Source organism: Macrotis lagotis, chromosome 1 (assembly GCF_037893015.1).
Source record: "Macrotis lagotis isolate mMagLag1 chromosome 1, bilby.v1.9.chrom.fasta, whole genome shotgun sequence".
Classification (NCBI taxonomy): domain Eukaryota; kingdom Metazoa; phylum Chordata; class Mammalia; order Peramelemorphia; family Peramelidae; genus Macrotis; species Macrotis lagotis.
In genome coordinates, this window is record NC_133658.1 from 754894121 (window position 1) to 754916570 (window position 22450).

General features: G+C 37.4%; 1 protein-coding gene across 3 annotated transcripts in view; it reads left to right on the plus strand.

The window, feature by feature from the left end:
• The window catches only part of KIRREL3 (kirre like nephrin family adhesion molecule 3), a 726770-nt gene that overhangs the window by 84312 nt on the left and 620008 nt on the right, over nt 1-22450 (plus strand). The window lies entirely within an intron of this gene.

A 22450-nucleotide genomic window follows, 5' to 3' on the forward strand; every position in this document is an offset into this window, starting at 1 on the left:
AAGATACATCTTTGAGGGACATGAGGACAATAACTTGGCAGGGAAGATTTATTTCTTTCAAGTCAATAAGATTCATGTAATCTTAGTTTCTTGTAACATAGAAACACTGAATCAATAATATGCTGAGAGATAACATACCATCTGGTCTGGATGAGGGAAAATTTGCACCAAAATAGCCCTGTTATAAGGGATGGAGAAAAATGAACTCTTGTAACCCTCAGGTTTGCTATTCCAGTTCCAGAATCCTATTTTCCTTTGACCCATTATAGGTCATTTTATAGATCTGAGAGATGTCATATCTCTGCCAAAGAACCCATTTCCAAGAAGTAGTAAAGATTAAACTATTGCCAGAAGTTGGAATCATGTGAAGGTGACTCTTCACCATGGAACACCATCTACCTCTGTGGACTCGGGATTCCTAATCTTTGCTCCAATGGGAATGGGGTGAGCCTCTCCACCTTTCAAGCAATCATTTATCACACTACAATTCTCCATGGACTAAGTTGAACAGTGAATTATTATTAGGGGTGTAGAGATGGAGAACAACAAAGAAAAACCAATTAAGCTTTTAAAGGTTGAGCAACCCATTTGTGTTTGAGGGAGATGAATGATGCTGCTACCCAGCTCTGAATGGGGTGGGTTTCTTGCTCTGTAGAGGCAGCAACTTGAAATTAACAGTACCCAACCATCTTCTCCTTCCTCACTACACCCTTGCTTACAGGTATATTCCTGAAATAAAAGTTACACAGGTTATCAGTGAAGTCCTAGGTTGTCAGTGAAACCATAGACACCATCCTCCTCCATGGATTGGCTTTCTTTACTATGCCAGGATTATTTTGCTTTTCTCTTCCTTCTGAGATTCAATTTATTCTTATTCTGGATGCACAAAGAATCTTTGACATCACTTATTAATTAATAAGCATAATGGAGATAACACTTAGTTAGAATTTGGCAGAACCAAGTAACTGTCTTAGTTGTATTACCAACTTGCTATGTGACTTTGGGCAAGTCACTCTTTTGGCCTCAGGCCCCTGAGTAAAATAATGGATTGAAATTTTAAAATACCACCCCCCTTCAGTATATGTTTGTGTGTGTGTGTGTGTGTGTGAGAGAGAGAGAGAGAGAGAGAATAAACAGTATCTCAGAAGTTTTGATCTAGTTTTAAGCTTTAATAGCTTAAATACCCTTACCAGTTGTGTGAGCAAGTTGCTCACAATTGAGCAATAACAAAACACACTTATATATACATCTATTTATTAGGTAAAAATACACATACACATCTATGTATCTATAATACTAGTACATAGATCACATTCTCTCCCTATACCTGATCTAAGCCAGAGAATATTATGTTTTGTTCTGTCAGTCAATGATGTTTAGTTTACAATCAAAATGGTTTCAGTTGATATCAACTGTGGGGTTCATGTCCTAGATAAATATAGCATATCTTCTTGTAACAGCAAGAGATATTCCTGGAAGAACCATTCGCTGGTAATGGGGCTGTGCTAAATTAATCATAGGTAGTCTTCTTAATGTGTACCTTGCTCATTCATGGACTCTAGTGACATCCTTAATAATCATGTTTTATTAATTTGGAAATTTTATAGAACATATGGAAAGAACAGAAAAATAATCCCTAGAGAGGATATTTCTGTGGAGCTATGACTAACTACTTTTTAGAAAAAAGTAAGAATTGAGGGTTAGGCTGGGGTAAAGATGCTGAGAGGGGTCAAGGGAGCCATTCTACCATTAACTACTTGGTTGACCTCAGGATAAAAATATAAATTCGTCTGTTTGGCATTTATAGTTCTTAACAACCTATCCCCTTTTCAGTAATATTCTACTTTATTCACTTTCTCCCCTAGATCTTTGATCTTATTATCTATGGATAAATTGTGAGGGTTTTGAGTCTCCAACTCAAGGTCAAATGAAGGAGAAGTGCTGATTCTTAATAGAGAACACCAAACTGCCCTAATGTCTGCACCTAATTCCTTTAAGAAAAAAAAAAAGTTGCTCTCTTCTCATTAACTTGGATGCCCTTCACTGTCAAACAAGTTGGGGGAGGGTAATCTCTTCTCAAGGTAGAAACAATGGCCCCATACAAGGAGGGTAAATTGAACTAATGACTTTTCTGGTGAAAATTGTCTAACCCCCACAGCAGTGATCTCCATCTTAGCAATAATGTCACTTCTCCCCTGTAAACACTTCCCTTGTCCCCTGCAACAAAGTTCCTCCTAAATAATTTCTCGTTATTATTTAACATGCAATAACTATTACGCCTTTGTGAGCTGTTATCTATTTATGTTGACTATTAATAAATTATTAGACCATATTGTGTGGGTTTTAATAACTCCATAGAAGAATAAGCATGGCCAGGAGGTGAAATTTCTAGCAATTATAAATTCATAGGTTGTTTTTTTTAAAAGCTTATAAGAGATATTTAACTATTCACTTACAAGTAAATTAAATGCACAGACCTTTTGCCCTTCATTCGGATTTTTACATTTAAAGAGAGTGAACACATGACAGATATACAGTGCCCTTGCCCAACACAGGAATGAATAGAGATGTCTATAAGCAAGGGAATTGTGTGTGTGTGTGTGTGTGTGTGTGTGTGTGTGTGTGTGTGTGTGTGTGAGAGAGAGAGAGAGAGAGAGAGAGAGAGAGAGAGAGAGAGAGAGAGAAGGACTGAATGTATTCAACTTGTTTGCATTTTGCCTGGGCAGCTTTCTTTCTGTAAAGACAGGATTGTTGGTTGTCTTTTCCTTGCAAGAATAATTATGCTCTTTACAAATTTGTGACTTTAAGGTAAATTTAGAAATAAGGCTCTTGACTTGTCAGCCTAGGTGTCTTCCCCCAAGGACCACCAGGCACAAGTTATACGCTTTGCCCAGCCTGTGGTTGCTTTGCTGAGTCAAATAAGTGAGAAACTATTTGCATGTCAGGTTTAAAGTGCCATCCTGGGAGATCCTTGATGAATTCTGCTCCAAGAAATTGTATGGAAGAAGCACCAGACCTTAGCCACAAAGTGGAAATGGATTCAAATCATTTTCTTGTCAGATGAGATTTTAAAATCAATACAGAGTCTTCTTGAAACATTCTTGTTATTTTCCTTCCTTGCTTGTTTTCTATTGTGGGTAATGATCAATTTCCTTCTTCAAGTGGCTTTAGAAATCAAATCTTTGCACTGGCATCCATCAGCACAAACACATCTAACACACACACACACACACACACACACACACAGACACACACGCCTCCCTCTGGAAGTTGTTGACTGTCAACAGTTATGGGACGAGAGTAGACATATGCTTATCTGCAGATTTGAACCACTTGGTAGGATGGTGCTATATCAATAACCATGAATTTCCAGAATAACACTTTCCAGAATGAAAGGAACTTGCTACCAAATGGCTCCATCTGGAACATCATGAAGGAGGCTCAGTTGTTAAAATGCCGAAATAACCTTGTTACAAAACAACTTCTTATCCTGTATCACAAATGGAGGGTTAGAGAATTATAAGATTCCAGGTTTTAAGATGTAAGTTCATGTAATGTAGACCAACAGCCTTGTTTTAAAGATGAGGAAAGTGATTTGTTCAAGATCCTAAGAATTTGATTTGAATCCGTTCCATGACTTCACATTTAGCGCTCCATCAATGAGTTTCCAAGACATGCACTTCATGTCATTATATTCCTTATTCAAGGCTGAAATTCCTTAGCAATCATAATGGGGATGATAAGAGAATTATGTTAAGGGAAGGGGAAAGAGGAGTGACTAGGTGGCACAGTGGATAGCTCTATCCACTGGCCCTGGAGTCAGGAGTACCTGAGTTCAATTTCGGTCGCAGACAATTAATAATTACCTAGCTATGTGGTCTTGGGCAAGCCACTTAACCCCTTTGCCTTGCAAAAACCTAAGGAAAAAAAAAAGGGAAGGGGAAAGCATTTGAAAGATAGAGATGTCTTAGGGGAAAAAACATTTACGGCTGAAGAAATTATGGAGAAGTAAGGGAAAGGGTCCTGACAATAATTCTGGAGAGCTGAACAGATAAATTAAAAAAACCCAACAACCCTGTCTTCCTAAATCCATCCTCTAGGTCAGACAATGTAGTGACAGGCACAAGCAGGAAATTTGGGAGAGCAGCCAGCCTCAAAGTCTGAATGGCGGAGTCAACTGTCTGGCAGGTCTTGAGTGGTAGGTCCAAATATGGCAAGGGTGAGCAGAGGAGATGTCTTTGGAGGAGCTACAATGGCCTTCATTCATGAACTTTTTGAGCTGTTCCTGTAACCACAGTAACATGTCAAGAGTTTCTCAGGATTTGGAAGGGGGGAAAAAAGAAAAAGAAAGCTCATGCTTACAGAACTAAAGACAAATTAGGTCACTGTTATGAGTTATTAATTTTAATGCATTAAGAAAAATGGGGGAATGAAGTTTTTTAAGAGCAAATGGGAAAGAGCAAAAAGTACAATAATTATGTTGAGCATAAGGGAAGTGTTTCATAAAAATGAAAGGAATGAACAAATTTCCCACTTTCACCCCCCCAAATTCTCCCTCTATACCCCACCATGTATTACATACTAAGGAAGGTGGGGGAGGGGTCACCTCTCTTCAGTCTATCATTTCATGTCTTTGCTCAGGTGACATGGTGTTACTTAAAACTAAATAGAAACTCTGGACTGAAAAGAAAGCATTGGGGGCATTTTCTAAGGCTGAGTTATGGTTAGCAGGAAATTGCTCTCAGGCAAATATGCAGCTTGATGAGAGTAAAGAGAAAGCCATGAATAGATTCTAGAAAAACTTTGCTACCCAGGGGGATTCCAATGGCGGGTTTATTCTTTGTTTTAAAGGCATAGGTGACTCACTACTCCTCTGTTGGAGCTCTTGGTCTCTGCAAATAAAATGTGCAGAAATGGTGTTCCTTGGAGGAGTGGTTGTGTATTATTTGTTTTGTTTGCCTTGGAAGTGTTTGAAAAAGTCAGAAAATTCTGAATCCCTATGGTTTTATCAATAAAGTAAATCTCTCTCTCTCTCTCTCTCTCTCTCTCTTTCTCTGTGTGTGTGTGTGTGTGTGTGTATGTATGTCTCTGTGTCTCTCTGTCTGACTGTCTGTCTCTCTTTCTCTCCCTCTCCTTCCCTCTCTCTCTTTGAATTTTGATTTTTTAAACCTATTCTTTCTTCATTCAAAGGGAATAAACTCTGACTTTAACAAAAGGAGGTTGCTGGGACTCCATCACAAAGGCAATTGCCCAATATCATGGCCCAGCAGGGAGAAAGAAGGGAGAAAGAAGACCCATTATCTATTGGTCCTATCTTCTAGGAGGCTAAACTTTTAATTTTCTTCTAAAAGCAATACCAAATCTGGCCCTAGCTATGCTGAAGTGTGACTATTCTTCAGGGTCTTTCCACATGCTTCTTTAAAAATAGGTCCCATAAGACCTCACAAAGGGCTGACAGGTCTTATTTGAAAATATCTGTGAAGCATCAGTAAGTACTCAGATGAAAATGCTGAGAGACTATTTTCATTTTGTTCCAAGTTTTTGTCTCTGGGATTTCTCTTTTGCCTTTCCCGGCCATCTCTCATTTGCCCTAGGGGGTGGTTCTGCTTTTCAGTCATTGAGTAGCCCCCATTTTAACTGTATTTAGAATATTTTGGATACTAGAAGGAAAAGAAAAAATCATTCAAAAGATAATTCACCTGGTCAGCTGAAAACTCTGTTCTAATTGATTCCATCTTCCAGGATCTAAGTAACCTATAATCCGAGCTTGGTTGTCAATAGTTGGCCTACTTCATCCTTCAGCTTTTAACATGCAGATAGGCTGCAGAAGAGAGCAGCCACAGCCCATGATGAAAAGGGGGGCCTATCCCAAAGTAGATATTAATCTAATTTTGATTTTTCTCCTTTACTGCCTTTGCTCCCCTCACCCTGAGAAAAATGGCTTGGGCTGGGGGTTTGCAATCTTTAGCAATTTAGAAAAAACTTCTGACTGAGTCATCATTCTTTAGTTTCCTTTTTTTCTTTCACCTTTTTTTGCATTCAGAAGCCAACCAAGTATCGGCATATTTCCCTGCTTCTGAGTGTGCACAGCATCTAAACTATAGAACAGCTTGATAGGGAAAGGGAAATCCAATGGAGGGTTTACAGTTCAGTTCAGTTAGAAGCCAGATAGTTTCAATTATCTTCCAAAGCATGGGTTCTAGCATCAACATTTTGAAGGCAGTGTCTACACCAGCAAAGAATCAAGGAATTCTCTTAAAGAAAAAAAATCAAGACATTTGGAGACTTGAATTAAGGATGGATGGTGAAGCTCAAGGTGTTCTTTCATTTGATGGATTCACAGTCTGTGATGGTAAATGGTATGAGAGAGCTTTCAACAGTCCCTCAGGTATTCATGTTATGACTTTGATCAGAGTCATACCTAGGGAGATATGTAGCAGATCTGAGAAAAGAGGTAGACAAAGTAGTCAACTACCTAGGGTCAGAAATGAAGAAGAAGCACAATGAAAAGCATTTCTCAATGTTACTTTTCCTAAATGTACATATTTTTAATGCAATAACTCCCTGTGGCCCACACTTATTTTGAGAAGACCCAAATTCTCTAGTGGACTGTGACATAGGAGGATGGTAGGAGGGAAAGTGATCATTTGCAGATCTAAAAGGACAGAATTTTTGCATCTCACTGTGAACACAGATACCATGATCTAAGTCTGGTAGAAGTATCAGGTTACCACAGAACTCCATAGTGGCTCTGTAAGATGGATGTATACTGATCTCCAAGAGTCAATAAGTTGAAAGGTTTTCTCTGCTTTTAAATCATTCATCAGGCAATAACTATTAAAGTACCTTCCTTGTGTGAGACACCATGTGAGGTTTTGAAGATTCAAAGACAAAGTGAAAAAGTCTCTGGTCTCAAGTAGCTTACATTCTATCAAGTATATGACTATATATATACATATATATATATATATACATGTGTATATCTATCTATCTATATGTATATATGTGAAGGCATAGATAGGATCCCACAACCTATGTTGTGTACTCCCAAAGTGGTAGGTAGAAAATCTTGATTTATTGATGAGAAATGTAAGATGTGGAGTAGTAGACCAACATTTATTTCAATTCAACAAATATTTATTAAGTTATTAAGCATCTATTATATACTGTCATTATTCTGGTCCCAGAGATGCAAAATGAAAAATGAAATCTTACCTGCCTTCAAGGAATTTACGTTTTACTGACATGTAACATAAGTCACAAAGGCAAGGAACAAGAATTTAGAGAGCCCAAAATCTCTCAATCCTTGACCTAGCTTTGGGAAATGCCACTTCAGTCTGGCAAGATTTGAAAAATAAAAACCATACCAAAACCTTTCCTAAAGCACAGTATCCTTGAATTTTGGATTGACTCAAGTGAACAAAAAAATAAATAAATGGCCTACTAACTCATGCTTATTGCAAACCTAAAGCTTTCTGTTCTCAATCAATCTAAACATAGTGGTTCTCTGACAGTCACACATTCAGTGCAGGCTGGAGAGTTTGAGGGCTGAACTAGACCTCTGAGGTTCAACTTGCCAGGATGGGAAGGGAAAGGACGGCTTATTTCTAGCAGGCACTGGAAGAGATGCAAAGTCACCAATGTCCTGGGGTCCTGGAAGAGAGATGGGGAATACTTGTGTCACCAAGAGAGAGTGAAAGAAATGAGAGACTGGAGCCAGAGAGACAACTTTAATCTCTCACATTAACTGAATCACTGGCAGGGGCTTGGGTACATTGGTGGTAATTGGGGCCCAGTTGCAAATGAAGCTAGATGTTTGGCAGTCACTGTCAGCAGGAAGGCATCATGGCAGGAAGGCAAGGGCAGGGCTGGACAGGCTCCCAGTCACAGCTGCTCCCCAGTTCAGTCTTCTCCTGAGCCTAGCTCATCCCTTTCTTTTTAATCCCCAAATCTTTCCAATCTACCATAATCAGTTTCCTAAACAGTCATCTGTGGGTGATTTACCCACCCTACTCTTCTGTTTCCAACCTCCATTTCTCATGATGGCTTACTTGCAAACCTACCTCTAGGGAGAAGGTGTATCCTCAAGAAAATCAGAGCCCTATCTATGAAGAGGTCAGAACTTGTCAACAGGCTTTCCTAGTCTTTTCTCACCTAGTCAGAATACATGCTCCTGAAGCCCAGAAAGTACCAGCAGGAAAAAAAAGAAGGGTAGAGCTTTTCATTGACTGACATGTGATAATGGGATCTGTCAGGGGAGAACTGACAAAAAAAGAGCACTTCGATGGGCTTTTTAGACCTAGACTATAGCTTTGTAATTTTTTGTTATTATTTATCATCATCATCATCCTTTTTTTTTTGCTATACAAAAGGAAGCAGAAGAGAAAATGTATTTTAGTAGACCAGAGGTTCTCAAGTTTTTCTGAAAAAAGTCAGTATCATGTAATAAATAACATGGACATAAAAGCATGGGTTGGAATCCTGCCTGAGATACTTCCCAGATGCATGACTTTGAATGATAGTTATATTCTCTGATCCTCAGTTTTCCCATACGTAAAATGATGATAACAATACCACCCATATCACAGGATTGTTGTGAGATTAGACGGGTAGATGGCATGATGGATAATACTGTCCCTTGAGTTAAGAAGATTGGAGTTCAAATGCTGTCTGGTTCACTTCCTGGTTATATGATCTTGAGTAAATCATTGAACTTTTCCATCTCAGTTTCCATATTTGTAAAATGGAGAAAATAATAGCTTAAGGGCTATTGTGATGATTAAATGAAATAACAAAGAACTTTTCAAAACTTAGGTGTTATATAAATGCTAGCTTTCATTATTAGGAGAAAGAAGAGGAAGAGATGATGTAGGCAAATGCTTCTGTTTTTTATTAATTTTTTCAAATCACCAAAATCTGCTTTTTTTCTCTCTCCTATCCTACACCATCAAGAAAAAAAAATTCCACATTGGTCATGTCTTTGTCCAAAAAAATACATATGTCTGTCTTTTCTTTGAGTCCATGACTTTTCTTATCAGAAGGTGGGTAGCATTTTTCATTATGAGTACTCTGGATCACTGCATTGATCAGAGGCCGAAAGTTTTTCAACGTATTTTGTTTGCACAGTATTGTTGTTATTTTGTAAACTGTCCTCCTGGTTCTTCTTACACCACTGCATTAGTTCATATATCTATCCAAGTATCTCTGAGAAAACATATTCCTTTCATCATTTTAGTAAAATATTTTGTAAAAATTAAAGTAAAAGTGCTTCATAAATATTTGCTGATTGATTATTTAAAACTAGGGAAATAATTGAGAGAGTTCTGGGAAGAAGGACTGCCATGCTCCCAAATAAACAAATAGTAAAATACTCCTCATTCCAGCTCTTTCCTAATCCAAATCATTGCTTATGTGACAGCTCTTGTTATATTATTTATTATTATTATTATTATTATTATTATTATTATTATTATTATTATTAGTTAATGACTACCCTGGCCTCCTTCAGGGTATCCAGGAATCTTTGCACTTCATATTCTTCCTTAGTTATATGTGTATAGGTTTTTGTGCTCATACACCCAATGGATGTCCATACTCTTCAGAATTAAAGAGGGCTATGATTAGTTTTTCTTCACATCATCAAGGAAAGACAAACAGGAAGGAGTGGGGAGAAAGAGATTTTGAGGTTAATAAGACAATGATGAGTGCACAGGGGCTACCCAATCAATCAGGAAAAGTACAGAGGACTCAGCAGGGAAATGGTAGCTTAACTTGGCAAATGGGTAGAATGAGGTACATTTTTATATTGAGGAGCATGGAAACCCCATTCTCATAATTCTCTCAGACCTTTCTCATATTCAATTAATCAGTCAATTAATAGTTATGAATAATAACCTATTATGTGTAGATAAATAGTTCAAGGCACTAGAAATTTAGATTAGACATACTGATACTGCCTTTCACTCTAGAGTTTATAATCTAGTAGGGGATGGCACAAAAATGAATCAGTAAAATATTCCAGAAGTATATTAAAGGAATGCAAAGTAAATTGCTGTTCAGAGTTATGAGATATGACATAGGAATATGCTAGAGCCAGCCCATTGGCTTATTTTTGAAGAGCAGGTTGTTAAACATTCACCAGCACATCCTTGGTTCTGGACTAGGTGAAGGTCATTCTCTGCTTTAATTCCATCTTACTTGAAGGAGATAACAGAGAGTAAGGAGCATTTCAGGCAAGTCATCTCACCTATAGTAGAAATCAAAATTGTCTAATTTCATGCAAGTTGATTAATACTATAATCCTACCAAAAAAACCAACCTGGTGCCTGAGACTTTTAGCAGCTGTGGAGGACCTGTATTTCAGATAACCCCAGCCTTCCACTGAATAATCACAAGGGACTCAAGCAATGGCATTGCTTGGGTAGAAAAAAATAAGAAGCTGAGTTTTCACAGTGTTGAATGAATGGGTTGTTCCCATTGGAGAATCCAAATTCAGCTCCCATTGACTTGGCTCTATTGTGAGAAGAGAGTGCTTGAATTAAAGAGATTTAACCATGCTTTTGTTCATTAATTCAATGAATTCAGCTGTTATAGTGGCTGTGCTTCTCTTTGTCTAACCACCAGGTCTCTGGAGAGTTAGAGATGCATCTTACAGTGATAAATAAATTAAAGAAAAGAATGTATTATTGGTATAGTCAGCAGTAAAGAGAGGGTGAGAAGTTGGGAGAGTGGGAAAAGGAAGCAGAGGAGTTTACTTGGGGTTGGTGAGGACCTAATTTTATAGAAGTAACCAAATAGCAGAGAGTGTCTCTCTCTACCTTAGAGTCCTATACCAGCAATAAACCAACTCGGTATGAATCAAATGGAAGTGGAATCTGCTCTTTTTAACCTCCTGTCTGGTGAGACTCAAACTAGGCCAGAGATTTATCAATATTCTGACCCACTGGCATTGTCATAAAATCTGTCAACATGGTATCCAGAGGAGACTGGCAAAAGATTCAGGCAACGAAGCTCTTCTCCCATCCTAATGCCTCCACTTTTGTCACCACATACCCTTTGTAATCTAGCTTCCAATCCCACTGGTCTAGCAAAACGACTTTTTGGAAATTTTCCAGTGACCTCTTAATTACTCAATCTAGTTGCCTATATCAGTTCTTATCTACCTTGATCTTTGTACAAAATCTGACACTGCTGACCACTTCGGCCTATTGTGCCTTTTTTCCTCTCTTTAGCTTCTGAGAGCCTATTTTCCTAATTCAGCTCTCTCTCTTAACTACTTCTCTGTCTCCTTTACAGCCTCCTTGGCCTTTTCCTGACTATTTAATATGGATGCTCCCTAAAGTTTTGTTCTCAGCCCTTTTCTTTCCTCTTCTTTTTTTTTCCCTCACTATTAACAACTCGTTTATTCCTAGAATTTTAACTGTTTTGTTTGTGTTCAATCATTTCAGTAGTGTCCAACTCTTCATACTGATCTACTTTGTTCTTTTGGCAAAAATACTGGAGTGGTTTTACCATTTGCTTTTCCAGCTCATTTTACAGATAGAAATGGAGGTAAACAGGATTACATAGCTAGTAAGTGTCAGAGGCTCAGATTTGAACTCATGAAGATGAATTTTCCTAACTCCAAGCCCAGTGCTCTAACCACATAACAGTCTTATTTTAACTGTTACTTCTGTACAAATAACTCCTACATCTTTCCTTAAAGCCCTAACCTCTCTCCTAAATTTCTGACTCAAATCTTCAATCCCCTATAGGATATGTCTCTAACTGGATATCATACAAATTCAATTTCTCTAAAACCAAGTTTTCTATCTTTTCCTAAAAATTTGTTCTTCATTTTCATTTAATTTTTTTTCCATCAGTGGCATCTGTTCTTACAAGTTCAAAACCCTAACCTTTTCTTGGACTCTTTCCCCCTTTTTCATTTTCCATCACTTAATAAAGACTGTCATCTTTTCCTCCATAGCTTGTCTTGCATCCATTCCCTCTTTCCTATTCCCATTTCCAACATCCCATCTTATATCCTCATTGCAATCCACCTGGACTATTGCAGCAACCTCCTAAAACCATCTCTGCTATGGCTTCCTCACAAACCATCCTTAACCCCACTGCCAGACTTATCTTCCTTATATTGATCATGTAATATCACTCTTCTACTTAAAATGCTTTTAGTGGCTCCCTATTGCTTAATAAGGAAACCAAACTTCTTTTTAAATGGCATTCAAAATCCTCCACAAATCTGATGGCTTCCTATATTTCCAGCCTCATCTCATACTGTGCCATAGATGTTCTAGGAAAACAGTACCACTTGCTGTGTCCCACACCTACCCCCATGCTTTCAGGTCTTTATGTCTGCTCTGGCTGGTCCTTTTGCTTGGAATACTCTCTCTATCCCTATTCTGCCTGTTAAATCCTTGTCTATCTTTTAAAACCTAGCTTAAATGTCATCCTCTAAAAAAAGCCTTCTCTAAATCATGAAATTATTTGATTATAGCATCCTAGATTTCCAGTTGAAAGGGAGCTTCATTTGCAATACAAAAAAGACAATTTGGAATTCCTTTAAAAATGTTTTAAATTATGAACTAGAAAATCACCAACAAACATGAATATTTGCATATCCAAAGAAGTCTAGAAAATAAGAAATTTTCTATGAGGCTATGAATCTATTCCAGATAACTTTCTTTTTAAAATATATTAAATTTAGCACAGTAAAAAAAAGATGAAAGGGAGGTCATCTAGCCCAATTCCCTCCTCCTATTAGTGAGGAAGCTGAGGGCCAAAGAAATTAAGTGAATTGTCCAGGGTCATACAGATGATAAGTGACATAGCAAGAGTTTGAACTATCTGGATAGTCAATATACTTTCTATTGAACAATCCATTTAGCATTGACCTTTCCCCATTTTGGATCTCATATAGCACTACTCTTGCATCTTTTTTGCATATTTGTCATTTATTTTCTCTTTAGTGTTATTTGTGTATATATCATGTCTCCCTACTAGACTATGAATTTCATGAGAGCAGGGATCTTCTACCCCTCCTCCCCTACACATTGTATATCCCTCAGTCCTAGCACAGAGGCAAAAAGCTATGTAGCACAGTGGATAGAGCACGGAGTCTGAAGTCAGTGAAACCTCGATTCAAACATGCTTTCACACAGTAGCTGTGTGTATTTGAACAAGTCACTTAATCTCTACCAGCCTCAGTTTCTTGATCTGTAAGGTAAGGATGATAAAAGTACCTATCTTCTATGGGTTTTAAGAATATTAATGAAATTATATTTGTAAACTTTTAAAGCTCTATAGAAATATTATATGTTACTATTAACACAATGTTCTACTCATAGTAGACATTTTATAAATGGTTGATAAATTGTTAAACTGAACTGTTAATATCCTCTGCAACAGGTTCTAGATTCTTCATCCATAGCACAGATATTGCTCAAGGGCTATTTCTTCCAAAAGCACAATCACCTCTCAGTTACTCCCAAGGAAATCTCATATCAAAAATGCTTTACAGTTTACAGAGCACTTTCTTCAGAATGACCTGGTACATGGAGCAGGACTGGGATGCTGTTAATTCTAAGCATAGATATTATATTGCTAGCACTTTTTTAAAAATTTAGATTTGAAGTACATTTTTGACCTTCCATTTAAGTAAAAGTCTATTTAATCATGTGGGAATTCACAGAGGATAAGATGGATAATAGACACTAAAGTCCTTCTGTTCTCACCAGAGAGAATCAGGGCAAAATGGTTAAATAACTGGAGTTTTCAAGATGGGGTAGAAATCATGTGCTAAAATGATGACTCCTTCAGCATTTTAGCATGTCAGAGCTATGAGAGACCTCAGAGTTCATCTAGGATAATTTCATTATTTAACAGTTAAGAAATGAAGCCCAGAGAAGCTGATTAACTTACCCAAACTCCCACAGCTAATGAGTACTATGGAAAGATTTAAAGAATCCAGATTTTCTGACAGCTAACTCAGAATTCTTTCCACTAAGATTTTATAAGATGTCCCAAAAGTTTTAGGTTGTTTTTTAAGCTACCAGAGTTTTAATTTAAAGCACACTTCAGCTAGTCTAAGGGGCAGCCAGTTGTTGCATTGGATAGAACACTGGTTTGGAGTCATGACTTAGAATCATGGATTCAAATCCAACCTCAGACACTTACTAGCTGGGTGATTCTGGACAAGACCCTTAACACTGTTTACCTCAGTTCTTCATTTGTAAAATGAGCTGAAGGATTGATGAATCAAAATCCTGGAGTGTATCTTTGCTAAGAAAACCCCCAAAGGGGTTATGAACAACCAGAAATGACTAGAACACGAATGTCATTTTAGTCTAACCTCTCTTTTTCTAAACAAATAAAGAAAGTGAGGCCTAGAGATTTGAAGTGACTTGTTTTAGATTCCAGGTGATCAATAGCTGGTATGGATTTTTGAACTCATCTTCTGAGTCCTTACCTAGGATACATTTCATTATCCTATGCTACCTTTGTGACTTGTATATATAATAATGCTTTGCTTATGTCACTCCCTTACTTAACCCCTTCAGTACCAACCTCTCACCATCTAGGATATGTGAAAGCAAACAATAGTGTTTTAACATTATTCCACATCCAAGCACATTTTGTAAATTGAGGTTCTGAATTAGTGTCTTTGTACTTGAAACACAGATGTCATGAGATTATGTGTCTTTTGTCTCTGAATAATATTTTACCTCTTCAGAGATATTGGGTAGTTTTGGTCTAAGCTAAAGGCCAAACTCCTTTTCTAGGCTTTTAAGGCTCTTCATACAGAGCCTTAACCCAGCTCTCCAAGGTTATCATCTTCTTTTCTCCTACTCCTACTTTCTTTTCTTTTCTTTTCTTTTCTTTTTGTTTTTCAAGGCAACTGGGTTGTGCCTTTCCCAAGGTCACACACCTAGGTCATTATTAAATGTCTGAATCTGGATTTGAACTCAGGTCCTCCTGACTCCAGGGCCGGTGCTCTATCCACTGTGCCACCTAGCTGCACCTCTTACTCCTACTTTCACTCCAACCTGAGAATGCTTTTCATTGATTTCCTGAATATGTTATGTGCATTTGTGTGGACCTTTCTATCCATTTCTCTCTAGAGAAATTTCTTTTCCTCTTCTAGTTATGCCATTCCAAATACAGCAACGTGGGTCACCAGACCTCCTTGCCTGCTCCTTGATTTTCAGATGTGCCCATTTCACTTGAGAGGCAATGCCCAGACTTATGATTTGGGTCTTTCCTGGATAGACCTAGCATCTGCCCAAGTCTTGCTCCAGTAAGGTTGTTGGCTAGTTAGTGACTTTTCCTAACCTCTTCAGAAACCTTACAGAATCAAGGCTTCTGATTATCCAATCAGATGGCAATGCAACCCTTTCAGTCCCTTCATTACTGGTGAAAGCACCATTGGTCTTTGCCAAACCATGAAGCTTCACCCTGCTACCTGGCACAAGTCACAGAGAACCAGACCAGTTTATTCCTCTATGACTTAGGATATGCTCCCCTATTGCAGCCCCAGCAGCTAGAATATAACTACCCAAAGTCTGTTATCAGCACCAACCACAGTCCCAAGCAGCCCTGGGTGGTGGCTAGACATCAAGGACCTGGTTGTTAATTATTCTAATTGCTTTTTTCCACTCTGGCCAGAATTGCCAAGGTTTAAAGCACTTTCTAGCCTTTAGAGCCATAAATTTACCTTTGGTTTATTGAGTCTACCATACTAGCTTAACATGAATTATTTTAATTACTGAGCTTGAACTATAAAATGGAGGCTATGAAAGAAGTAAGTGGCTGTGATCAGCACTCAATCAAGGAGTCCTGCCTTTACCTCCTTAGGGGTAAAGACACTTACCTTCATGATGACACTCCATGCTAACTATGGTTAGGTCTGGCCATAGTGGTTGTTGGCATATGGGATATGTGAGAGAACATAATGTTTTTATAAACATCATTCAGCATCTAAGTAAGTTTGGTGCATTGAGTTTGAATTAGTTTCTACTACTTGAAATATGGGTGTCACAAGATTATTTCCCCTCAAAAGAGATATCAGGCAGGGTTTGTTGTCTAAGCTATTATCATAAACAGGTTGTTCCTAGCTTAGAAATGGACAGTCTGGCAGTGCAGTGAATGGAGTAGCAGGTCTGAAATCGGGAAGACTCCTGAGTTCAAATCTGTTTGCCTCAGTTTCCTCATCTGTAAAATGATCTGGAAAAGGAAATAGCAAACCACTCCACTATCTTTGCCAAGAAAACCCCAAATATAGTTATGAAGAGTCAGATACAATTGAAAAATGACTGATCACAAAAACTTGGAATTACCTGACTACTTGGCCTATTGAATTCCTGCCTGTTGTTTAAAGCCCAATTCACATTTCACTTCCTCCATGAGGATTTCCTTGGTTCCTCCACAGATAACTCTCATTAAGCACCTATGCACAGTGTATGCACACACACACAGACACACATACACATACATCCCAAATCTCACTTTCAATTTTTTTTTTGTTATCCATCTCATAGACTCATTCTATATTATTCTGTGATGTCGTTATCTGTGCATATATCATAACTTCCTAACCAATTTTAAACTTCAAGGTAGGGATAATGACTTATCTAAACTTTGAATCACCTTCAGTGTTTTATATCTAGCACATTATAGATGTTTAATAAATGCTTGTTGAATATAATTCATTTACAGACACTAACAGATGCTAATAGGTGTTAAGTTTTCTTTCTGGTATCCCCTTTGTAATTCCAGTTGCTACTGCCCTATAAATTCCAAGGAAAAAAATAACAGCAACAGCATAGACCCATAGAAAAAGGACAGATGGATGAATAAAGAGGAATAACCTAGGGAAGCTGATCCCAGGTGCTTACTTTTATTTCCCCATACCACCTACCTGAAATGCTTCACTTAGTCTTTTCTAATATCCTATAGATATTCGATTAAATTAATATTCTAGTTTTTTTTAACATCAATACCTTTGGGAATATCAAATTGCTTTCCTCTTAACACCAGGCTGATCTCTTCTGGCCATTAGTGAAGCAAGTGAGTAGTTAATTTTGAAGTTTGTTGATCCTTTTAATGCTAGCCTGCACCCAACTCTTGCTCTATCACTGTAACTGTTTACAATCTATATAATTCCAATATGATATAAGCCCTTAAAGGGAAGGGACTGTTTTCTTTTGGTGCTTGGTAACCCTAGTGAATAAAACAATGTCTTGTAACTGGTAAATAAATAATTATTGGATTTGATTGTCTTGTTGACTTGAAGACTTTGGAATAGAAAGAAGGAAGATTCAACTAATTTTTAGGAAGGACAGGGTTCCTTTTAGGGCTTTAGCACCCTAATATAAATATAACAAGGCAAATGAGAAATTTTCTCTGGAGTTTTGGTCTGTACCATCTGTAAAAAAAAATAAATCTCATGATTATAATGCCCACGAGTGGATAGGAATATTGGGTCTAAGGATGAATTTTAGGTTTCAGCTACTATGTTTAATGAGTATCTCTCCCCATACCTATCTAAGATTCAATTTCCTAATTTTTGTTAAAAGAACTGAAGGAAAGATAAGGGAAATTAAACTCTAGATCAGGATTCCTGGACATCAGATGTCCTTAATCTTTTAATACTTTAAGTGTGAAGGAATTAGAAACACATCAATGTAGCTCCCTAGATGTACACATAACATTTCAAAATTCCACTGATTGTTTTATATTGTGTTTTATCAAACTCAAACCTTTCAGAGACCTAGTGAGCTACAATATAGTGTAATCAGACCTCTCACTTAACAATCTATTTACTCCAAAGAACTGGGGGAGGCTGGGAAGAGGGGAGCAGAAAAGTGAAGGAGGATTGAGAAGGGATGACTAATTGAGGGAGCATTGGTGTTAAATTCTGAGGCCTGGAAAAGTGACAAGTTATTATCTGTGGAGTTGTTTGTGATGTTTATACTGACCCTTAGGTGTGATGTGAATGTACAAAATTAAAGATGCTAATTATACAATCTTATGCTACTTTTCAACATACATTTTGTGAGACTTGTTGCACGTTAAGTTAGAAAATAGTAAATTTTCAAGCTGTCATAATATTGAGGTCTTGTGGGTATTGCTTACTCTGCATAATTAATTGTAAAGTGATAATTTCTACATGAGGATATTTTCATTGGAATATAAAAGTGAAAGATGTCTCTGCTCCTCCTATTCTTCCCTCAGGCTGCTGGAGGGAAGGTATTAGAGTGCTGTTGAGGTCTAAACTGGCACTTGAAAGGAATACCTAAAGGGTGAGACCCTGTCACCCCAAGGGTATGCTGTGTTCCCTGCCCCTCCTCCATCCCTTACAGAGAGCTTGCCTCTAATGTAAGGCTAGAGTTCTTTTTATCCTGAAATTTCAAGGGACCTATGAACTTGAATGAGAAAACAATTAGATCCTTATTTTTCACTAACCTCTAGCCGAAATTTAGCTATAGATTCTTTTGATTATTAATATAGTCAACACATTATTTCCATATATGATCCTTAAGATTCACCAGATTATGAAAGGCTAAAGTCTAGTTTAAACCTTCCTGGCTTGCTCCAGATCATGTTAAGCACTTTGCTGGGGCGGCTAGGTGGTGCAGTGGATAGAGCACCAGCCCTGGAGTCGGTAGTATCTGAGTTCAAATCTGTCCTCAGACACTTAATAATTGCCTAGTTGTGTGGCTTTGGGCAAGCATTTATCCCCATTGCCTTGTAAAAAAAACCCTAAAAATACCCACTTTGCTTATACTTAAAATTTGTAAATCACTTTGTAAATTGTCTAATTTACTCCTCAAAGCAACCTTTGAGGTTGATGGGACTAAGAGTAGTTTGTGCTTTCTTATTGTTAACGAAAGTGATGCTCAAAGCAGTTAAAGAATATGTGTAAAAGTCACCCAGCTATTAAATAGCAGAGTCAGGATTAGGATCCAGTGTGGAATTGGATTAGGTAATTTCTAATTCACTTCCAGCTCAAAGAGTCAGTGACACTACCATCTGAGGCTTTTGTTCCTTCTACCATCATTCTAGTTCCCAACAGCCTTTCAAGATTATTCTACACAGTTTAGCACAAATTTGGTTTTCTATAGTTTCATCTTTATTTGTCAAAATAAAGCTTCTTGAGAGCAGGATAATTCTGCTTCTATTTCCTCCTTCCTGAATACTGAGTTGCAATCAGCAAATACTTGATAATGACTTTGCTTGGGAAGGTGCTGAGTGACAAGTGTGGTCTCATCATTTTTGTCCCAAGAACACATTCCACTGGACTATGAGGTTCATCTGAATAATAATAATAATAAAAATAATAATATTAATGATGATGATGATGATGATGGTGAAAATAGCCAACATTTATGTAGCACATAGTAATATATTAGGCATTATGCTGAGTTGCAGCCCTGACAAGGAGGCGGTATTGTTATCTCTATTTTACAGATGAGAAAATTAAGGCAAACAGAGGTTAAGAGACTTGTTCATAGGGGCAGCTAGGTGGTGTAGTGGATAAAGCACCCGCCCTGGAGTCAGGAGTACCTGGGTTCAAATCCGGTCTCAGACACTTGATAATTACCTAGCTGTGTGGCCTTGGGCAAGCCACTTAACCCCATTTGCCTTGCAGAAACCTTAAAAAAAAAAGAGAGAGAGAGACTTGTTCAGGGTTACACAACCAAAAAGTGTCTAAAATCCAATTTGAACTCATCCTTCTAACTTGGCACTCAATCTATTAAGACAATTTCCATTTTTTACCATCAGTTATCTTCATATATGCAGTTATTTCAATTTTTTTAAATTATCTGTCTTGTATTTGAAATCGATAGACCCCTTGAAGGAATACTATACAAGACCACCTGAAGTAATATTATACATGGTCATAGGCTAATACTCAGTGTTTGGTTAGTAATAGATATAACAACAGTCAGGAATAAGTCTTGGAAGAAAATGCTTAGAACATCACTTTATTTAAAAAGGATACACTTCAATCCCTCCAGTAATACATCTATCTCTTGATTATTAGATAAGGAGCCCACATTGACAATGATGACCGCTGAAACATGGAACAATGAGGAAAGGGAAGGAAGCTCTGGCTCTCAGAGGTCTTGGGTTCACATTCTACTTTCAACATTCATTCCATATTTGATTCAGCTCTCTGGCATTCCAGTTCCTCATCTGCAAAATCAAGAGGGTAGAATTGTATAGTTCCTAAGATCCTTTCCATATATAAACCTATAATCCTGTGCTTATTGACTTAAAGCATTATTTTTATTTGCCTCCCCTGCCTGTCCCTGCAGAAGTAGGGTGGATGGGGTTCTAAAAGGACTAAAGGGTGCTTTGTATTTGTCTATATTTCATAGATTGTCCGGATCAAAGAATTCATCTTCAAGTGTCCCATCTAGTGATGACTCCCATTGTCTGACCTTCAGAAACAAGATGTAGACATTTTCTGAGACCAAACTTAGGATGTTTTCAGCATGGCAAAACCTCATAGGTAGCTAGGTGGCAGCATGGACAGAGCATAGGACCCAGAGTTAGGAAGATCTAAGTTCAGGTACTTACTAGTTGTGTGATCCTGGGAATCAGGATTCTGTGTGTTTGCCTCATCCTCATTGTAAAATAAGTTAGAGAAGGAAAGAGTAAAACACTCTAGGATTTATGCTAGCAAAATCTCAAATGGAGTCATGAAGAGTCAGACAAGACTAAACAACAAAATAACCTTCTAGAGCTTCTGATCTATTGTCATGGCTTTCAAGAACAAGGGTGTCTTTCATGATGTGAATTGAATTGAGTTCAATGTACATGCTCACTCTAAATTAAGTCAAAAGGCAAAATAAATTAATAAATAATTATGAAATAAAGACCCAAAACTAAAAAAAACCCCAAATATCTATATTTATAAATAAATGGATGTAAACAGGCCAAAACACATTTACAATGAGGAATTATGCCAGAGAATTGACTACAAGGACATTATGAAGAAAAGCAGGAATCTGGGAAAGAATCTTCACAACTAGGTCTTCTAATAAAGGTCTCATTTCTAAAATATATAGAGAATTGTTATCAAATTTATAAAGGTTACGAGTCATTCCCCAATTGATAAATGGTCAAAGGGTATGAACAGTTTTCAAATGAAGACACTAAAGCTATATATAATCATATGAAAAATATTCCAAATCATTATTGATTAGAGAAATGCCAATTAAAATAACAATGAAGTATTACCTCACACCTATCAGACTGGCCAAGATGAAAAACAGGTAAAATGATCGATGATGGAGAGATTGTGGGAGGATTGGGACATTGATGTATTGCTGGTGGAATTGTGAACAAATCCAATTGTTCTGAAGAGCAATATGGAACTATGTCTGAAGAGCAATAAAACTATCCATACTGTTTGACTCAGCAATTCCAATTCTAGACCTAAAACCAGAAAAAAATTATAAAAAATAGGAAAAGTCCTACATGTCCAAAATATTCATAGCAGCTCTTTTGGTAGTGGTAAAGAATTAGAAATTGAGAGGATGCCCATCAATTGGGGAATGACTAAACAAGTATATTGTTATTGCATAACATGTAATATTATTGTTCTATAAGAAATCATAATTAGTTGGACTTCTGCTGAGTGAAGGGAGCAGAACCAAGAGAACAATGTACACATTAACAACAACACTGTGAGATGATTGACCTTAACAGAAGCAGCTCCTCTCAGTAGTTCAGAGAGCTAGCACAACCATTTTAGACCAGTTATGGACAATTATTATCCCCATTCAGAGGAAGAAAAACAAAACAAAACAAAAAAGAAAAACCAATCCTTCAGAATCTGAACACTTTGTAAAAATTATTTCTAATGTAACTCTTTCCCTTAATCCTAATTCTAAAATATGACTAATATATAAGCATGTTTATCAAAAATATGTATGTACAATGCTAACCTGACTGTTTGCCAATGTGGGGTGGGGAGTGGGAAGGAAGGGTGGAAGAAAATTTGTAACTTAAAAATATACATGTACATATGGATGAAAATAAATAAATCTTTTTTTAAAAAAGAGGGATGTCATTAGAGAAATATGTAACCATTAAAAAAATAGATAAGCTGGTCAAATAACAATAGGGAAATACAACAGTTGGGTAGTAAGAATACTCCACTGGTATCCCCAAAATTATTATACCTCTCCTCGGACAGAATAAACACAGCTGTATTATTGGGGAGAATACTCCTACCAGTGATATCATGGATCCATTGTAGTTTGGAGTGTATCACTTTTGTTATTGCCCATAATTATCTGTAAGTTAAGTGTTCCCACACAGCCAAAGACCCTCAAAACTACTTTTTGTTAGTGGAGATGTGACTTTTCTTCCAGATGTTGGAGTAGAAAAGCATTTGGTCTTCTGGGTCCTCAAGGGTGAGACTGGCTAGAGGTGTTCCTGA